General features: G+C 42.8%; 1 protein-coding gene across 6 annotated transcripts in view; it reads left to right on the top strand.

Moving 5' to 3' along the window:
• Window positions 1-19,671, top strand: part of CNTN5 (contactin 5) — a 3,106,629-nt gene that overhangs the window by 1,673,385 nt on the left and 1,413,573 nt on the right. The window lies entirely within an intron of this gene.

Here is a 19,671-nt window from a genome sequence, read left to right as displayed (position 1 = left end):
CCAGCCCCCTATCCAAGAGTGCTAATGTGTTTTATGGAGGACAGTATCAGAAACCCTCTGTTAGTCTCCCTAATGTTGAGCATGATTGATTGGTTCAAGACAAGGATCTGACACTCCACATACACAACCAAACATCACAACATCAGGCAGTTTGTCACGAGGTCTAGGAGATGATGCCTCTGATCAAATTATGCTACATTTGCACATGTGGAACTGCTGTTTGCACATGTGCAATCAAATTAGCAGCAGTGTTAATACAGAGCAATTATATGATACTGACATTGATGTGATTGTACATGCACAGACAACATGTGTGCATGTACAAATGTGTTGTAATGCTGCCCACTGGTGTTTTGCTCTCACTTTCTCATTTATATAAAAAACGTAACTCTCTCTGAATCCATAATCCCTGTATTTTCAGGATATCAATACTTTCAAATGCTTAGAATTAGATGTCATGGTTCCCTTACCATTCCCCAGCAATTTCATATTTCAGAAGAAGAGGTTCATCACTGAAGCATGTGGGAAGTTAGCAGCAGTCGGAATCTGAGAGTTTAGGGTATTTTCCAAATAAGATTAAGCAAGCTCCTTAGACAGAGCAACACCAACCATGGCTGATTTCTTCAGGTCATAGGTGTGTAACTCTAAACATGTCAAGATAACCTTATCACTAAATCGATTGCAAATACCAAGCCAACATCTTGAGTTATGTGTCCCCTCCATAGGGACTACGTGATATTCTAAGCTGTACAATTGTTTTTTCATTTCTTTGCAGGGTGCACTTGGTGTTCGTTTTTAGTTGCTATAAATATATTATCAAAAATGTCAAACATTGACTTCTATCTTCTAAAACAGAACCGGTAATAGCAAGCATTCCGGAGCAAACAAATGGAGACTTATAGGATGACACACTTAGACCACAATGCATGCAAAGACCTCTAGTCAAACCACGCAGGCACATAAGGTGCACCAACAGTTAATGAGAACCTGCATATATTGCCAGCCCTAAATTAAACTGTGAATTAGAAAGTCATATTCTTTTTTGTGCATATTTCCTTATCGTCGAAACCACCACCACCATCTGCGATTCCCTAAGGGTACAGATCTTGCATTGTCTCAACGGTAAAAACAACCATGTAAGCTAATATTTGATGGCTCCTTACTTTTCTATTCATGTGGCATCTTAAATTGAATTCACACATTGATTGACTTCTATTTGTAGAGGTTTTATGACCTCCAAAGCTGCATGCTCACCACACAAGCTTGGCGTTATCATGGAAATGTGTGGCTCAGCAGGATTTTTAGTGGGATTTATTTGTGGATTACATATTTTGATATTCTTTCTTGTTTTGTTTTTTTAGTTTTAGGACCAGTGTCTACATGTGCGGATATTCATCTGCCCCCTCAGATCTGTACCTGTCATCAATATAGTGTGCACCTGCCTGTCTTTGGAACAACTATGAAATGTCCCCACAAACGCATCAACTGTTGTTTCTCATCTCCTCAAAGTCTGTTATGACTGAGGTGCTATAACACACCTCGGTGGGTTCACCATTCTGGTAAGAGCCCAATGTATGCAGTGGTGCCATTACCACCCGGCTTGGCCTGGTGAGTCATGTCATAGCCCCATTAGCAAAGTCTCAGGTGCTACTGACTTTTGGAAATGAAAAAGAAGAAACTTACTTTATAGCAGGGACGTCATTTCACCAAAATGCCAGGGATAGAGGAAGTGACATCACAGGACCCATGACCTCTGGTGACATAATAGGAAGTAGTGTAATTTGATTCCACGCCAAAGTGACATCATGGAATCGATGGAACACGACCTTTCACCCCTTGCTATAACAGAAAGTGGCATCACATAGCCTTGTTCCTAAGTACACTATGAAAAATAGGGTTACGATATCACTATAATGTGATATACATTTCATACAATAATGGATCACCACATATGTCGTTAATATCAGTGTGTATAGGTCCATATTACCAAATTACTGTGAATGCAAGCAGACGGCCAAGCCCACATGATAATGATGTGTCATTATATAGCACTTACGGTTAAGAGCTTTATATAGAAAAAAATACATACAATATCACACAACCTGTGTTGGTACTCATTTAGCGAACTCAAAAGAATGAAAGGCTGAGTTGAGGTGTTTAAGAACAGACTAAATCAGTGACTCACCCCCTGAAGTGTGCCAGAAACAAACCTTAAATGAGTCTATTTTATAGAATTCCACAAAGACACATTATTTGGTATTCCTATTCTTTCTTGTTTAGCGTTGCTGCTCAAAATGTTACACTTTTGGAACCCATTGTTTTTTTTTAAGAGGCTTGCACAAGAAAGCCAGCCTCTTTAGAAGCCAAGAGCCATATGGCACTGGCCACAACTGAGGAGCTTACATCATTTTTTTTGTTTAAAGTAAAAAAAAAATATATATATATATTTCGGTAACTTTTTTTAGGGGTAGCAAGGGAGACCACAGGGGTTGCAGTTGCGACCCCTGGCAACCCACAAATGACGTCCCATCTTATAGCAGTGAATCAGCTCCTGTTTTAATCCATTTCGACTGCTGATGGTAACCAACCCTAAAAAGGGATGTACTGAGACAGGAATGGGTTCACTGCTACATGAACAGGTTCATATTTTTACATTTTCTAAATGTTCTGCACTCACGTATTATAATGGTGATGAAGGCAGCAGATGAGGGGGTGGGCTCCAAGAGAGCCACCTCTTTGTGTCTTGGCGATGCACAGCCAAAGAGAGTGAATGTGGGCTTCAATCAGTGAGAACAGGTGGCATTATCTTTAAGCCGATTGGCCCCTCCGTGGTGCTTATGCTCTGTTAATTATTGCTGAGCAGCATCCCTTCACACCAGGGCTACATTGGCATGTTTCTCTTTTGACCTGATTACAAAGGTCTGCCTATAAAGGTGTGAAATAGTGTGTAAGGATTTCAAACACACATGTACTGTATCAATCAGTATTTTAGAGTTACTTTTCCGAAGACATATTTGAGACTGGATCATCCTGAAAACTGCCAAATATGGTCTTTATGAGTATGACAAACTGTATTCTGCCTCACAAGAGTACAAGCATGACTAGGGGCGAAAGGGCCCACTCATCTGTCACACTTCAACAAACCAAAACCTAATGCAATCATACAGATAAAACATGGACACACAAGAGATATACCTCCTTCTCCTTGTGTGGTAATGAGGGCAGAGGGAAGGTTATGCTCTTAAGAGGGGTGTGAAGATGAACCAGTAGTGGCCCAAAAACAGAGTATCACAGTCCAAAATAAAGGGAATGTCCAATCAAGGTTTTATAAAAATATAAACACTTAATAAAGCACATCATCTGCATGTAGAACGAAAAGAGATTACTATACAAAAACACACCCCAAAAAAAGAACAGAGAAGATGTGACAGGAGAAAGTAGCACTCTGAGTGTAGGTACATGGGTGGTAGTTAAGGCACTACCATAAAAAGGATATTGGGTTGAAAACAGGAACAATCGTGAGTTAACCAATTTCTAGGGTGCCAGTGGACCGTGGGGCAGTTCAGAGTCACAGTACCTGGAGTCACATCTTGGTGGGCTTCGATGCAAGATTATCAGGCTCATTCAGGCATGTAGGATCATGGAGGCCCTGGCAGCAAGCGGGCCTCAAGCATTCAAGCATGGTCAAATGTGGGTGCTCTTTGTGGTCAATGGGTGGTGGTTCAATGATGCAGGTTGTGGCGGTCCCAAGAACACTTCACAGTTGGCCAGGCCGATTCGGCTTTGGTTGCTGGCAGAGGTCGGTGAGTGAAGCCACAGAGGTTTGAGTGGGCAGACAATGGTCATTGACGTGGTGATTGTGGGTGCCTCAATGTGCAGTAAGTGAGGCAACAGTTCCCATGCTAGCTGCGCTGAACCATAATTGTAACTCCTGTTTAGAGTGGGCAAGTGACTTTCCAGATGTTTGATTTGGTTTCCAGCCTTGAGCAGATGCTAGCGTATAATAGGTGATGTGTTTAGCTAGTACACAATGCATTGTTGAGTTGGTTTAGAGGCAGTGCAATAGTTTGACTGGTTGCAGGAACACACAGACTAGTACCAGAAGACCAACTACAGCAGCCAACACTAACTCCCTGGCTATACCTAGAAACAGGCTGACCACTATTGGTGTAAACAGCTTCCCAGTGAAGGCGGCTAAATTATGGAACTTACTGCCCCAATTCTGAGAGCTGACCAACCCTACCTACATTTCAGAAAAAAGGCTATTCAACATCTTATCTCCACTGACCTGTAATTTCTCTGACCTGTTATTTCGCTACTGAACTCTAGAATATCCCACCCTCTCAGGCGGTCCATGCAGAGGGTATAACTCAGCTTCACTGCTCGCAAGTTCATCTGTAATCTAATCTATTTAAGTGACCTGTACTACATTTAGTGCAACAAGCTGTTTTACTACCACACTTAATATAACACACTGTAACCTGTATATTTGTATATTTTATTCTGTAGTAACCATATATGCCTTCATTTTGCTACCCATGGGTCTGGTGCGCATAAAAAGTGAATAAACAAAAAAAACAAACAAACAGTAGCATCACAATTATTCAGTATGCGGGGAACAGAAGCGACCAGTTCAGTGTGGGAGAAGAGGGCACTTTGGGTGATCAGGGTCTCCCTCTGGTGGCTTTGAAGCCTTCACAACATGCTCAAGGATAGGATACTGCAGTTCAGAGCCTGCTCATCTGGCACAGAAGGCTGGTTGCAAAATGTTTGGTGCTGGTCCACAGCACTGGTTACTCCTGATGTTGCATGGGAGTGGTTAGGATACAAAGCTTTGTTCTTTCTTGGACAGCTCCTTCTTCACCTCCAGGGAGGACTTTGGACAGTGCAACTGTCCCAAAGAAGTCCAGTTGAGAACCTTCAACTATTCGACTTTAAAGGATCCTTAAAAAACTGGATAAGCTTCATCGCCACCGTCAAAGTAAACAGGGTCTCCTACATACAAAGGTCTGTCCTCACTGGTTAGATTTGCAACCCTCGAATGTACCCATTGGCTGAGAACCATCCCTTTGTATGCAGAAGGAAACATAGTTGGGGCTATGATTGATAGTATAGGAAGGAGGCATGGCATCCCGGTTGCCTACGGGAGCTATCTTGAAAGAAATCAGTGATTGAAAAGGTCTAGATAGTCTATCAGAAGGTCTAATACAAACAACATTGAGTGTGCTCCTATTTGCAAAGAAGGAACATCCCAAAGGTGTTAGGACTCATTTCTCGAACTCATTCAGATTAGTCCCATCCAAGTTCCCAGAAATACTGTCATTCCAATGACCAAATAATAGTGCCCTCAGTGTGGCGTAGCAAGCAGTAGTTAAAGGAAGAAGATGAATATACCAGCCCAACCCCTTTTCCCCGTGTTGTGGCAAATGTGAACACACCCAGCAATTTGTTCTGTTTAGAATCGCATGGGTCACATTCATAATCATTAAAAGAGTGTTATTATGATTACCCTGTCTATGTTGGGAGTCTCTAGGTGGAAGAGTGTGCAGATGCACAAAAGGTGGAGACACAGTCTAGATAATTGCAATAGGTAACAAAGTCTAAAGTGGGTGCACCTCTTCAATGTACCATATCCCAAGCGCCAATATAATTACAAAAAGGACTAGTACTGTGATCAAAAAACAATGGGTCATCAAGGACCATGATCTCTGATCAACAGCTTCTCTGTCAGCCACAAGACTGGTAGCTTGTTCTGCATGAGTAGATTTAGGAAAGGACATTGTTTCTGAGCAACTGTTTAGAAACTTCTCTGTCAGGCTCTTTTAGTTCATCCGTCGGTGGCCCCTGACCATGTGGCCTATCTTGCTTGAAGGTAGCTTTCCGGTCCCTGCCTCTTATTTATGTTCTGGCTGAAGAGTGACAAGGGACTGGCTCAACGATGATTCCTTGTGGGCACAGTCGATACTGTGCTGTAAGTCTGGTGCCTCGGATTCAGATTGTACCTCAAGACTCCAGGTACGGCGTGATCTGCGAACAGAGTGTTGTCACTTCCTGGAGGAAGTGGTGAAGCAGAAGCAAGATTGCACACTGGTGCAAAAAGATCTGAAGAAGAACTTGAAGACAAAGCAGCAGTCTCCCCAGGCCTTCTCTTCTCCTTTGTCCCGAGGCAGAGGAAAAGGTATCTTCTTGATGTGGGTTGTGTGAATCCAGTGTCGTTTTCCGTCTACTCGTACAGTGGTCTGTGTGGCCAATAGGACTTGGAACGGTCCTTTCCAGCGAAGTGCGAGTTAGGATGCTCTTTCAAATGACTTAGTGAGCACCCAGTCGCCGGGTTGAAGTTGATGACCTGGCCCCTCGTATTTTACTTGGAGGGCTTCTTGCACCTGTTGATAAATCAAAAACAAGTTTTAAGTTAACTGGTCACAGTACTCAGAAAGAAGTACATTTTCAACATCGTTCAGTAATTTGTGCTCTGGTATCCTAAAAAGGCATAGAAGGGAGGCCTAAACTACCCCTTGGTGTCGGAGTTCCTCTGCCACTATTGTGCTGTAGGCATACTATGCAATTTTGGACAAAATGCTCAGCAGTTTTTGGAATATTTGCATTGACCCAGGCAGGTTCTAACAATTTACAAATCTTTTTGGCACATATATGAGTTGGACCATGGGCCATTATCACTATAGCAGTAACATAAGCATTGGGCAGCATGCATGTATATTGTTCAGTGTCTACCCAACAACCCTCATCATCTAAACTTGCTGGACCCTAAGCCCACTGTTTAAATTCATCTGGAGTAGCATCAGACTGAATTTCTTTTAAGCAACCAATCCCTTCATCTATCATACAAGTGTTAGTGACCCCTTTCCAGAACATACATTTTAGAATGTAAAATGTAAATCAATGCCAGTTTGTTTGGCTATTCTGTCAGCAAAAGCTTTTCCTTTCCCCACATCATCTGTTACTTTCTGGTGTGGTGCTAACTTCATTATTGCTAGTTGAGTAGGAAGCACAAGTGCTGAGAGTAGCCGAACTATCAAACTGCCATGTTGTATCCTAGTTCCATGTGAGGTCAAGAAACCTCTTTCTGCCCATAATTTACCGAAGTTGTGAACCACCCCAAAGGCATACTGACTGTCTGTAAATATATTCACACTAAGCCCTTCGGAATGTTCACAAGCTCGAGTCAATGCAATAATCTCTGCAGCCTGCGCAGAGTTATGCAGAATTATTTTGGTTTCCACAATCGTACTAAATGTAGTGATGGCATAAGCAGCAGTGGATGTACCATCCGGAAGTTTGAAGCAGGAGCCATCGCGAAACAGTTCCCATTGTGGATTTTTTAACTGCGTATCATTTAAGTCAATTCTACCTTTAGTTTCTTGCTCTGTGGTATAGAGGCATTCATGTGACATCTTGTCACTGCATGCAATTTCCTGCAGATGAGGCAATAGTTTGGCTGGATTTAATGCGCAACATTTCTTAATTTGGATATGTGGTGCAAATAGAATAAACTTGTATCTTGTTAATCGTGCTGATGTGAGATGTTGTGTTTGTGTTCTGTTTAATAGAACGTCTACAGAGTAAGGTACCATCATGGTTAGGGGGTGACCCAGAACCAAACCCTCACTTTGTTTTACAGATGCAGCGGCAGCAGCAACAGCTATCGAACATCTCAGCAAAGCGCATGCAACAGGGTCAAGCATGGAGGAAAATAACCGCAGTCTATTCTTCCCTCCATGCTCCTGCATCAACACAGCCAAAGCGCATCCATCACATCCATGCACATACAACACAAAAGCCTTTTCATAATTTGGTGTGCCCAAAACCGGTGCTGAACACAACACAGCCTTGAGCAGATCAAAAGCTTTCTGGCAATCCAAGTTCCACGATAAAAAGGCAAAGAAATGCCCTTTTTTGTCAATGCTAACATGGGTTTTTATCATTAATGAAAAATGAGGGATCCACTGTCTACAGTATGAAGCCACAAAGCGATGACTTCCTTCTGTGTATTTGGGACAGACATGCTTGATATGTTTTATATCAATTCAGGTGTCCTCCTGTTGACAATATTGAAACTTTTTTAGTGAAGCCTCATGCCCATGTTCCGCTAGATGAGTAAGCAACAACACCGTGCCCTCCTTGCAAGCAACTTCAGAATCCACAGCTAAAAGTAGATCATCCACATACTCTAACAATGTGCATGTAGAAGGTAACTCAAGTGTATCAAGCTGTTCTTTCAATGCTCTATTATAGATGCTTGGACTCTCAGTGTACCCTTGTGGCACACGAGTAAATGTAAACGAGCATCCTCCCAAGGTGACTGCAAACAAATATCTACAGTCAACATGTACAGCAATACTGAAAACAGCATTCTTTAAATCCACAACAATAAAATGAGTAGCTGAAGCTGGAATCATTGTCAATATTGTAGTCATATCAGGTACAATTGGAAACTGTGGGGCAACAACCTTGTTGATGGCGCACAAGTCAATAATAAAATGAAAAGGAATCACATTATCCCCTTTTTTATATACTGGCAAAATTGGACTATTACACATACTGCCTGCAATTTCCTCAATCACACCAATGTGTACAAGATCAGAGACAATACTCTTCAATGCCTGCTCACCTTCAACTGAAATCTTATATTACGGAATACGTGGTAGTTTAACACCTGGTTTCAACACTATTTTAACTGGTTCAATTTGTAAATTGCCAAAGTCATTGTCATTAACTGCCCATAGACATGTCGGAACCTTATCTAATTCAGATGGTAAAGGTCTAGACAAAAAACTATGAGACAGAAGTTTGTTGAGGTGAAATTGTTAAATGCACTCCATCCTTAGAACAGTAAATTGCAACATTCAATTCTTTCAACAAATTTAACCCCAACACATTTTCACCACAATCTGTAGTCAAAAGAAATGGACATAAACCAGTAAATGGCCCCAGTGCAATAGGTACCGAATGAGAGACCAGACTAACCACTGGTGTACCAGAAAACCCTACAGAAATGTTGTTCTGCCCTGACAGAGGAATGTCCGGAACCCGTGAATGATCTATGGAACACTTCTGTGCTCCTGTATCTATCAAAAATAGATGCTTCCTATTCCCCACCTGCATCTCAACATAGGGCCCTTTCTGATCGACGGGAATAGGCACCAGTTCCAGACTCTGTTTCGGGCTGTCCTAACGGAACAGTATGTCATCAAATGTGAGCTCCTCAGAGACAGAGAAATAAAGAGTTGAAGGCTTATCAAAAATGTTTCCAGTATTGACACCATGTTGCTGAATATCCAGTGAAGATGACTGTTGGTTCTGAGTGAACTGACTTCTGCCAGGACTCCCTATCCAAGGACGGCCCCTGGATCGTCTACCCATGGCACCATATGTGCTATTTGACCTCTGCTGAAGGATCGGACATTGTGCTCACCAATGACCTTCCTGTCTACAATATGCACATTGGTTCATATGTACAGGACCCAGTTGCGCATTACTCTGTGGTGTAAATTGAACTCTAAACTGTGTATTCCCACCTCTGGCCCCTCTAACAATCTGTTGCAGTAATACTTTAGGTTTCAAGTTTCCCTTCTTCTTTTGTATCCTCTCTTTTTCAGTATTGACTCTATTTTCATTACACTGAGCAATGTGCAATACTTCGGACTGCGATTTAGCTTGCCAGGCGCTTTCAGAAGTTATATGGGGTCATTACAAGGTTGACGGTAGGGGTTTAACCAGGCTGGTAGAGCTGCCGGCCCTGTTAAACCCCTACTGCCGCATTACGAGGTTTGCTCGCGGGATCCGCAAATTGCGGCATGGTTACCTCCAACCTTGTAATGACCCCCATAATTTGTGATTGGATATCAGGCAACAATCCATGTATACATTTGTCTACAAACAACCTTTTTCCTGACTCAGTACTTAATTCCTGACTGCTAAAATCTGAAAACACTTGTTTAAATTGATTAAACAAATGTGGTAGTGCCCTCAGATTTCCCGTCGATGTAAGCTGTAAGCTTGTCCCAAACTATACTTTTATCTGGAACCAAAGTTTTCAATGTAGTTACTATTCTGTTTGGCAGTGTCAATATCACCGGTGGTGGTTTCCCACCAGCCTTCCTTTCTCCATCTATCCGTAACAAGTTAGCCCATGTATCACATATCCCTGCCTGATCATCTACAGTTCTTAATTTGGATATGTGGTGCAAATAGAATAAACTTGTATCTTGTTAATCGTGCTGATGTGAGATGTTGCGTTTGTGTTCTGTTTAATAGAACGTCTACAGAGTGAGGTACCATCATGGTTAGGGGGTGACCCAGAACCAAACCCTCACTTTGTTTTACAGATGCAGTAGCAGCAGCAACAACTCTCGAACATCTCGGCAAAGCGCATGCAACAGGGTCAAGCGTGGAGGAAAATAACCGGAGTCTATCCTTCCATCCATGCTCCTGCAACAACACAGCCAAAGCGCATCCATCACAACCATGCACATACAACTCAAAAGCCTTTTCATAATTTGGTGTGCCCAAAACCGGTGCTGAACACAGCACAACCTTGAGCAGATCAAAAGCTTTCTGGCAATCCAAGTTCCACGATAAAAAGGCAAAGAAATGCCCTTCTTTGTCAATGCTAACATTGGTTTTTATCATTAATGAGAAATGATGGATCCACTGTCTACAGTACGAAGCCATGCCTATTAAAGCTCTGACTTCCTTCTGTGTATTTGGGACAGACATGCTTGAGATGCTTTGTATCAATTCATGTGTCCTCTTGTTGACAATATTGAAACTTTTTTAGTGAAGCCTTGTGCCCATGTCCTGCTAGATGAGTAAGCAACAACACAGTGCCCTCCTTGCAAGCAACTTCAGAATCCACAGCTAAAAGTAGATCATCCACATACTGCAACAATGTGCAAGTAGAAGGTACCTCAAGTGAATCAATCTGTTCTTTCAATGCTCTACTATAGATGCTTGGACTCTCAGTGTACCCTTGTGGCACACAAGTAAATGTAAACGAGCATCCTCCTAAGGTGACTGCAAACAAATATCTACTGTCAACATGTACAGGAATACTGAAAAAAAGCATTCTTTAAATCCACAACACTAACATGAGTAGCTGAAGCTGGAATCATTGTCAATATTGTAGTCATATCAGGTACAATCGGAAACTGTGGGGCAACAACCTTGTTGATGGCGCACAAGTCAATAATAAAACGAAAAGGAATCACATTATCCCCTTTTTTATACACAAGCAAAATCGGACTATTACACACACTGCCTGCAATTTCCTCAATCACACCAATGCATACAAAATCAGAGACAGTACTCTTCAATGCTTGCTCACCTTCAACTGAAATCTTACATTGCGGAAAACGTGGTAGTTTAACACCTGGTTTCAACACTATTTTAACTGGTTCAATTTGCAAATTGCCAAAGTCATTGTCATAAACAGCCCATAGTCATGTCACAACCTTATCTAATTCAGATGGTAAAGGTCTAGACAAAAAACTATGAGACAAAAGTTTGTTGTGGTGAAATTGTTAAATGCACTCCATCCGGAGAACAGTAAATTGCAGCATTCAATTCTTTCAACAAATTTAACCCCAACACATTTTCACCACAATCTGTCATTGAAAGAAATGGACACAAATAAGTAAATGACCCCAGTGCAATAGGTACCAACTGAGAGACCAGACTAATCATTGGTGTACCAGAAAACCCTACAGAAATGTTGTTCTGCCCTGACAGAGGAATATCTGGAACCCGTGAAAGATCTATGGAACAATTCTGTGCTCCTGTATCTATCAAAAAGAGATGCTTCCTATTCCTCACCTGCATCTCAACGTAGGGCCCTTTCTGATCGACGGGAATAGTCACCAGTTCCAGACTCTGTTTCGGGCTGTCCTAACGGAACAGTATGTCATCAAATGTGAGCTCCTCAGAGACAAAGAAATAAAGAGTCGAAGGATTATCAAAAATGTTTCCAATATTGACACCATGTTGCTGAATATCCTGTGAAGATGACTGTTGGTTCTGAGAAAACTGACTTCTGCCAGGACTCCCTATCCAAGGGCGGCCCCTGGATCGTCTACCCATGGCACCATATGTGCTATTTGACCTCTGCTGAAGGATCAGGCATTGTGCTCACCAATGACCTTCCTGTCTACAATATGCACATTGGTTCATATGCACAGGACCCAGTTGCGCATTACTCTGTGGTGTAAATTGACCTCTAAACTGTGTATTCCCACCTCTGGCTCCTCTAACAATCTACTGCAGTAGTACTTTAGGTTTCAAGTTTCCCTTCTTCTTTTCTATCCTCTCTTTTTCAGTATTAACTCTATTTTCATAATACTGAGCAATGTGCAATACTTCGGACTGCGATTTAGCTTGCCAGGCGCTTTCAGAATCATAGGGGGTCATTACAAGTTTGGTGGTAGGAGTATAACTGGGCTGGTAGAGCTGCCGGCCCCGTTAAACCCCTATCGCTGCATTACGAGGTTTGCTCGCAGGACCCTCAAATTGCGGTATAGTTACCTCCAACCTTGTAATGACCCCCATAATTTGTGATTTGATGTCAGGCAACAATCCATGTATACATTTGTCTACAAACAGCCTTTTTCCTGACTCAGTACTTCAGTCCTGACTGCTAAAATCTGAAAACACCTGTTTAAATCGATTAAACAAATTTGGTAGTGCCCTCAGATTTCCGGTGGATGCAAGCTCTAAGCTTGTCCGAAACTATACTTTTATCTGGAACCAAAGTTTTCAATGTAGTTACTATTCTGTCTGGCAGTGTCAATATCACCTGTGGTGGTTTCCCACCAGCCTCCCTTTCTCCATCTATCCGTAACAAGTTAACCCATGTATCACATATCCCTGCCTGATCATCTACAGTTCTAATCAGTTTCCATAAATCAGCAGGTAGGATCACAGGGAACATCAAATCTATATCACCCAGTGTGAAAACTGATGAATGCAAGGCAGATTCAATTTCTTTATAAAATTCAGTTGGAGTCTTCCTAATATCTGGAATGTTTTGTCTAATGGTATTCACTTTCTGTCTAGAAAATGGCACATGCACAAACTGTGAGACATAGTGTGCTTCAATAGTAGTGACTGGTGTGCCTGCCACGGCATCAGCTGGGATTTCTACTTTGGGAACAAATGTCAGAGGAACCTCCCTCATCGGCAACTGTAAAGTAGGCAATTCTGAAAGTTTATTAAGCAATAATGCTAAATTTAGCAACAAAGTAGTCAAAGCCGTATCGAGTGAAAATGCTCTCTTATAAATGACCATCAAATCTGTGGGACAACAAACCTTTCTCTTCATAAACTCATCTTGTAGATACTCTACCATTACCTGTAACACTTTCCTTTGTATTGCAGGAGCATATGAATAAACGTGTCATGCACTTCAGTGGGAGAAATTGAAACATCCGAAACCCATCTAAGAGCGTCTCTTGTGCAAATGTGCATTTCTTCACTCACTGGTTTCAATGAAGAAAGAAACTGCATCTGCACATATGAGGCTTCCAATCTATTACTATCCAATTCATCTTTCTGTAACCAATCTAGCTCCCTTTTAAACTCAGATACCTTCTCAACATGCTCATGTACTTTCTCCGCAGTGTCTCTTGAGTGGGTGAGGACATTCAAATCCCGCAACCCCATGCGACATTCATGTCCATTATATCACTCTAAATATCAGGTTAATGCATTCCCATCCCCTCTATCAAAATAGCCTGTTCGGGAATACTTTCTTGAACAGAAATTGCAACTAAAACAGCTGATTCTTCACCTTCTTCTATATATTTCTTAGCCCATGCATACAATTCTCTTTTTCTAGCTTTGGATACTGTTCTACGAGTCACTATTCTTGAATCAACACCCACTCCTTCAATCACTGCAAGTGGAGCAGAATCTCTTGGAAAAGGTAATTCAGGCAATTCCTGTTCAATAGGTAGTGGAGTCACTACTGCTGGCAGTGGAGACACAATTAAGGGAATGGTAACTATCGGTAAGAGTGGAGGTGCAGCAGGGGGGACAACAACAGGAAGAGGAGCAATGACTGGAGGAGGAGCAACAGCGGGAGGAAAGGGAATAACAGGAATAACAAAGGGAGGAGGTGCAACAGTGGGAAGAGGTTAAACAAAAGGGAGAGTCACATAGGGAGGTGGTGCAATAGCAACAGTCCTACACTCATTTAAAAGATTATCGATTAGTTTGTCTGAGGCATGAAAGTCCTGAGATGGATATATTTTCTGTACCCCAAGCTGAAAAGACCTATCTATGCTTCTAATAGATTCCGACTGTTTCTGTTGATATACAATAATGCCTTTTCTGAGTTAGACAAATGTCGACGTGCATGTTTCTCTTTACTCTTAAGTTGCTGCTTAGCCTCTTTTCTCCAATTCTTAATTACATCAAATGCTGCAGGCCTGTCCTTTTTCTTTAACAATAAAAAAACACTATACAGCAATTTCAAAACTACCATGAACTGGCCACTGCAATTCGGAAGCATGTCTAGTTTGTCTGTGCCAAATATCGTTGAATACTATAGTACCAAGGATGTACTTAAAGTACATAGTACACGCCGGCGACCCCTCCAGTGGCGCCGGTTGGCTATATTCCAAAGATTGTCTGTCTCTGCGAATAAGCCCTTGAAACAGGCAGACAATTTCCCAGGCATATCAGATCACTGGTGTTACCTGGCATTGTTTGTACTTGCAAGTGCAAAACTGCAACCAATATCAGGATTCTTAGGAATCGGGCATGACTCACCTGATTTCAAAACAAAATAGGTCTGATCGGATTACAAAGGATCGACGTGGCTGGCAATTCCGGCAAAAATACCTGCCTCGATATGAGGACCCTCGTCAAGATGTCCTCTCGAAGCGCTTGCTCACCGTTCAGGATCAGATTGTGCAGTACTGTTGAGGTGTTGCATCTCATACAAAAAGGGGCCCCTTTCTCACGCTCCAATCCCGGTCCAGTTGTCGCGTCCTTGATTAGCGAGGTGACATCAATCTTGAGGGTGCCTATTCGGGCGCCATCTGATAGATCAACAAGGAACATCGAGGCTTAGTACCACCAACAATTGAATCCACCAGTCACAAAGTCAAAGTTATGAATATAACTGTATTCTGTACAGATTCAAATATCAAAGAAGATAGCTATCTGGCTCCCAAGTGCCTCGCATGGTGTACCAGCAGACACTATGAGGGGAGTGAGTACTGGTCATCACAAAGCATGCAGTATTTATACACAGTCCTGGTCGTAGCCCAGTCCTTCTCAAAACTAATAAGTTACAAAAGTGGGTTTGTGCCCAGTTCACATAACAAATATAACAATATTAGTATACACTTTTGACATGTTGTCCTATCCTTGAAGATTCAATGGTGATGTTGGTTCTCCAGTTTAGGTTGATCCTAGTTTCATGAATCAAATTCAATAGCTTATTGCTAAGGCACATAGTTTTAGTTTGTCTACCATTAAGTTCTGATGTTTTTATATGGCTGATGTTATTGATGCAGACAACACTTTGAATTGAAGTTCGCTGTGGCTACAAGGTTCCTTAACGTTACTAGCAAACTTTGTTGTATCCATCTGTGTAGATCTTTCCTTGTTTCTTGGGCTTTAGGATAAGCCCTGTTCCAAGAAATGCACAAAGGATTTCTCCCAAAACTCACAGCATTAGTTACTGTGCATTGTATGTCACTGTTTGAGGGAGGATGAGTCTGTATACATAGATAACACTTTGAATGAGAGTTAATTCTGACTACAAGCTCTCTTTGCACAGAACAAATAGTCTGCTTTTGGCAGCTCTAGTGTTGACATAGGCTCAAAGGTCAGTCTGCTCTGGCAGCTGAAAACATGGTTAATCATTTCTGAACAGAGAGCAAGAGTCAGAATCAAAACGGCAGATATTTTCCAAAATGGTGGTGAAGTCAATTCTGTCTAGATCTAGTTAAGCATAGGTTTTTAATAAAAAATCAAAATGGCTTAGGCCAATGTTTATAGTCAGGCAGTATGTATGTGAATGTGGTTTAACAATGCAAGACTCCTTCCTTTATAGGCACAATTCCTCAGGTGTTTGGGCTAAAACTAGCCTGCTTTAAGGGATTGTGCCCTGTTGGTCGTGTACCCTAAGTGCTTTACTACAGAGAACGTGGAAGAGACAGGAAAGGGAAAGAAAGACGGTGGGAAACAAGATGGTGGAAGGCTTCGGCCAGTGTCCAGAGCACTCCTGTCAATCCTACTCCCACCCCCATCCCGCCTACTGACAACAAAGGCATTTGGATATGCAGCACCCAGTTGTGAGGCTACTCCTCCTGATCAGCTTGTTTCTTTGATACCTGAGGCCCAGAACATCAGCCTGATGTGCGGCTCTCACTGGGGAAGGGATTACTGGCTCTCACAACGAGAATCAAATGGACTCTGGGTCCTCTGGATTTATGTCCTGCCATGTGGTAGCATCGGCCCATCTGACCTGAATAAAAATTCCATTCCACAACAGAGCTGAATGACAGGAGCTGCCACATGTGCAATACCAATTGGTACGTGGCGACCGTGATCACAAGTATCGTCATGTAGTATGATCCTCATAGTTTGGGTTAAGGGAAGAGGGGCAGAGTGGGTGCTGTGGTTCAGGCTACTGATACAACAGGACACAAATACACTATGTTTTTGACATGGGGCCTTATTACAAGGTCAGCGATTAACCCGTTACTAGGCGGCAGGCTACCACCAACCCCGCAACACCATTTCCACTGCCTGATATCCCGGTGCTCCTGGGATATACAGGTGACGTTGGAATGATAAATCCCCATTCCCATGGAGTCCCATTATTAAATAAGATCCTATAACTTGAGTGCTTGGGAAATCACCTATAATATTCCATATAAATAAATGCAGCTGTTTTCATAAGATAAACACAAACTGTCTGCTAGTATGTCACTAATATTCACATAAATAATGCAAACAGCAATCCATTTGTACAAACGCAAGTCTGAACAACTATTCTAGACAAAGTATACAGTCATCTCTCATACTCTGATACTCTGATTTCAATATTCACATAAAAAATGTACCATACAGGGACGTAGCTTGCAGCCAATTGGTGAAGCAGCAACCCAGACGGCTCCTGATCGATCCGTTATTAATCCAAAATAAAGAGCAGTTAAATCATCCACTCATGTGACTGAAAAGGTGCACTGCGCAGGAGAAATAGCTGGGCAAAACATACCGCATTGGAAAAGCGAACAGATTCATGCAAACAGACTAAACCTCTCAAGTACAAAACAACCTGGTTCATAAATCCAAAATAGCGACCAGGCGCACCGAAGGGCCAAAAAGAATAGCTTGTGCACTGTGCACATAATTGGGGGCCAAGACACCAGGACAGCCCAGTATTCTGTCGGAAGCCCACATCGAGGCCAAGTAGGACAGCCCAGGGGGAACCAACATCGAGCGAGTCACCGCTGATGAGGGACATGTATCCTGTTGCCCTGGCAGAGCGGAACGGCACCCGTGGCAGAGTTCAGCCCAAACTTGCTGTCATTCACAGGCCTGCTGTACTGGGTGCACCAGAGCTGAGTGAGGGCCCATGAAGAGATCCTGCCAGAGAGAAGGCACAAAGGGAGCTACATGCTGCTCTCCAGGACCCAGGCAGGCATGAGTAAGGAGCCTGGCGACAAGGCGTTCCAGAGCCCAAGGCGCTCCAGACGCCTGCACAGAGATAGTGAGAGATCTCTCCCTTCCCGTGCTTGGCTCAAAGAGTCAACAATGAAGCTGGGATGTGAGCAAAATTTGCATAAGCACTAACTATGTGTGAACTGGACACATAAAAAGCAGGCCCAATGCAGGGCTAACACACGAAAAATATTGGTCACCATAATCCAGCACAGCGGCAAAGAGTACGAAGTAAGCACTGGGTATACCATAGTGACATCACAGACCTAATCAAGAACGGGGTAGTGGTACGTGAATCACCCTAGACAAGCACAAATGCACTAAGTGTCACACCGCAGGAGACAGAGAGGTGTAATAACAAGCTGAACAGAGAGGTGCAGCAGAACACAGTAGCGTCCAGCATACTACCCTGACCGAGAAGAAATTAAATACCAATACTTGCCTCTCACATGCCTGCCAAAGAATCCAGACACAAGACCAAACAACCCACACTCAACACATTCATGAAAACTGCAACAGCTGTACTACCTGCAAACATGGCCCCACCAGCGCAAGCGTTGCCGAACAAACAGGACAGAGGAGACGAACAAATCCTAGCAGCAATAGCATCCCTAAAATTCTCACTTCAAGCTAAGATGGGTGCCATAATCATAGATGGGACTCCTGCGACAGGATGTGAGAGCACTGGCAGAAAGAACTGGGATGCTAGACAAACAAGTCGCAGAAAATACATCAAACTTTAAGACGACACTGAAAGATGCTAACATAATGCAGCAAAGATAAGAAACCTGGAAGATAGAGCAGATGAAGCAGAAGAGAGGGATAGGAGAAACAATGTCAGAATTATTGGACTCCCGGAGGGCAAGGAGGGGACGGAACCCCATGAACTATGTAGAAAATATGCTAATACAAGAAATCTGCCAAGGTAACCTCATGCAAGGCTTCACAGTTGAACGAGCGCATAGATTGCTCATCAAAAATCCCCCAACCAGGGCTCCCCTGCGGTCAATAATAGCGAAAATATTAAATTACAAGGATAGAGAGAAAATCCTCGTGCTCTTCAGGGTCAGGGGGTCCATCTCGAGAGCGTCATCGAAAATCAAGGCATATCCGGACTATATAAAATAGACTTCGGGAGACCAACCTCAAATATATGTTAATATATCCAGCACTTCTGAAAGTTATATACAAAGGCGCGCCCTCTTCTTCCACATCCCGGAGGATACATATAATTCGATGGATACAGAAAGTCTGACACCTATCCTGGAATGACACCCGGTCTATACAGAAGGGACAAGGCCACATCCTTCCCGGAAGCCTGTCTACGTAAGGGGTGGGTAACCCACCTGTCAGACCGGCCGAGTGCACTGAGGAACCGCAAACCAATTAAAGGAAATAAAAGCAACACTATTAACAAGAACTTCAAGCACAAGTTTTGGCTCAGGATGCCAACGAAGCAGGAACAAGTTTGCTGCACATACTCCACACCTAGCAGCTAGAACCATCACAGAATATCCTCCGCCCCACAGGAACTTCACCCAAGGGATACTATTTTTAAAGTATCCGACTGTTGCACACCCAATATAGTAGAGCAGGACTAGACTGTGGCAGTGAGAGGCAGGAATGACTGAGCTTGTAAGGGATAGCTGGGCAACAGTTGGGAGTTGGGGAACAGTTAGGGGGGAGGGAATAAATTGTGGGTTTGTTTGCACAGTCTCATGTTGCATCTATGTTAGGAAGCTAGACAATCAGCGTATAATTGGGCAAGATATGGAAAGCCAGTCACTTTAGTAGAATCTACCACCCTCAAAGACGTGACCCTCAATCAATATACTACACATGACCGAGGACCATAAAATAATAACCTGGAACATCTGGGGATTAAACAATTACATAAAAAGAAACAGAGTGATGACTTACCTAGGCAGACACAAAGTAGATATAGCGCTATTACAGGAAACCCACCTCACACAAGAG

This window comes from Ambystoma mexicanum, chromosome 7q (assembly GCF_040938575.1).
Source record: "Ambystoma mexicanum isolate Mex_15411 chromosome 7q, UKY_AmexF1_1, whole genome shotgun sequence".
NCBI classification, from domain to species: Eukaryota; Metazoa; Chordata; class Amphibia; order Caudata; family Ambystomatidae; genus Ambystoma; species Ambystoma mexicanum.
The sequence above is the reverse complement of the archived record's forward strand: the minus strand, read 5'-3'. Positions and strand labels throughout refer to the sequence as shown.